At 41.0% G+C, this 2,183-nt stretch overlaps 1 non-coding gene across 1 annotated transcript; it reads left to right on the top strand.

Moving 5' to 3' along the window:
• The first annotated feature begins 994 nt into the window (after positions 1-994).
• LOC130972042 (small nucleolar RNA R71) lies at positions 995-1,101 on the top strand. Its single transcript, XR_009083244.1, has one exon. It is a non-coding gene; the product is annotated as a small nucleolar RNA R71 (small nucleolar RNA).
• Positions 1,102-2,183: the final 1,082 nt, after the last annotated feature.

Raw genomic sequence — 2,183 nt, forward strand, 5'->3', positions numbered from 1 at the left:
GGGGAAAGGGTGCATATGGGTTAAGTGTCTCCTTCTTTTTCAGCTCTTCCTTGAGTGTGGGTTGAGGTGCATGGCTCATTTCTTCCTGGTTTCCTTTTTGATTGTTTTGGAGGTGTTCTACTTCATTCATACTCCTCTCATCACTTGTGGTGATCATCTTACACTCTTCCCACCTTACTTTCTTTGTTTCTCCTCTTGGGTTCTTCTCTGTGTCACTAGGGAAACCATCAGTGGGTTTGGGAATTTGTTGAGATAGATACCCTACTTGGGACTCCAGTCTCTTGATGTTTTCTCCTTGGTTTTTGATATTGGCTCGCACTTCTTCCTTGAACACCTTGTTGTCTTGGACTTCTCTACATAAATCTTCAAGTAGAGTCTCAATTTTTGAAAATCTATCCTCTGTTAGTGATGGTGGTTGAGATTAAGTGATTGAGAAGGGTGGTTAGGTGGTTGTTGATAGGGTCTCTGTAAGGTATGTTAGTGAGTTGCATTGTTATTGGAGTTGAGATTGTGGCGTCTCTGGTCTTGACCTTGGTCTTGTTGATTTCTCCAACCAAAGTTGGGGTGATTTCTCTATCCAGAGTTGTAGGTTTTGGAGTATGGGTCATGGATTTGTCTAGGTGAGTTTCCAACATAGTTGACTTGTTCCCAGTCACCTTCTTATCCTATATTCACTCCTTCTTGAGTTGGTGATGAAGTGATGACTGCTGCAACTTGGTTTTCCTCCACCTTCTTGGTGAGATCTGCTAGCTGCTTGGTGATCATCTTATTTTGAGCTAGCAATGCATCCATGTGGTTCAGCTCTATTACTCCTCGAGTGTTACTTCTTTCAGAGGCATAGAAGTAGTCATTCTCAGCTATTGTTTCAATGACATCTATGGCTTCTTCAATGGTTTTCTTCTTGTTTAGAGAGCCCCCTGATGAATGATCTACAACCTTCTTTGACTCATAGGAAAGACCTTCATAGAAAATGTGAAGTTGAACCCATTCATTGAACATATCTGGTGGGCATCTTCTTGTTAAGTCCTTAAACCTCTCACATGCCTCATAGAGAGTCTCACCATCTTGTTGCCTAAAAGTCTGCACCTCAGCTCTCAGCCTGTTAATTCTTTGAGGAGAGTAGAATCTTGCCAAAAATTTGTTCACCACATCTTCCCAATTTGTCAAGCTCTCCTTTGGAAAGGATTCGAGCCACTTGGATGCCTTGTCCCTGAGTGAAAAAGGGAACAACATCAGCCTATATACATCCGGGTGGACTCCATTAGACTTCACAGTGTCACAAATTCTCAGGAAGGTGGTTAGATGTTGATTGGGGTCTTCTTGAGCACTTCCTCCAAATGAGCAGTTATTCTGAACAAGGGTGATGAGCTAGGGTTTTAGTTCAAAGTTGTTGGCATGTATGGTGGGCTTCTGGATGCTACTTCCACAGTTTCCTGGATTTGGATTGATGTAGGAGCCTAGAACTCTCCTTTCTTGCCCAGCATGATTTGCAGGGCCTTCTCTAGCATGGTTGTGAACTTCTTCTTCATGATTGTTTTTCAAGTTCTCTTCCATGTTGGGTTCAAAGTACTTTTCCTCATCCTCAGCACCAACAACTCCTTTCCTTCTTGCTTCCCTCCTTAATCTCCAGAAGGTTCTCTCAGGTTTTGAATCGAAGGAAGTTGAGGTTCCCCCTCTTCTCCCTGTCATACAACTAACAAAACACGCAGCAAAAGATAAAATGAAAAGGTTATTCTTGTTAGAGTGATTGTTAGTGTGAGTGATGCAAATTATCAAACAGTTAGTGGGTTAGTGAGCAGAATTGTAGATAATAACAAAGAAAGAAAGAAAAATAGAGAGGGTATAGAGGATGAGGAAGAAGTTAAACAAAGTGAAAATAAATGACTGAATAAAGTAAACAAATAAGGGAAAAATGCTCAATCTAGTGAGCTTCCAACTTAATCATTGTTGATACAAAATCAATCCCCAGCAACGGCGCCATAAACTTGATGCACGAAAACTTGTCTCTCAACAAATTTCCCTTCGGCAAGTATACCGAATTTGTCGTCAAGTAAAAACTCATAATAGAGTGAGGTCGAATCCCACAGGGATTGATTGGTCAAGCAAATTTAGTTAGAAGAGTATGCTAGTTGAGCTAAACAGAGTGTAGTTTGAGAATTACAGAAAATTAAATGACAGAAAAG

Source organism: Arachis stenosperma, chromosome 3 (assembly GCF_014773155.1).
Source record: "Arachis stenosperma cultivar V10309 chromosome 3, arast.V10309.gnm1.PFL2, whole genome shotgun sequence".
In the NCBI taxonomy this organism is placed as follows: domain Eukaryota; kingdom Viridiplantae; phylum Streptophyta; class Magnoliopsida; order Fabales; family Fabaceae; genus Arachis; species Arachis stenosperma.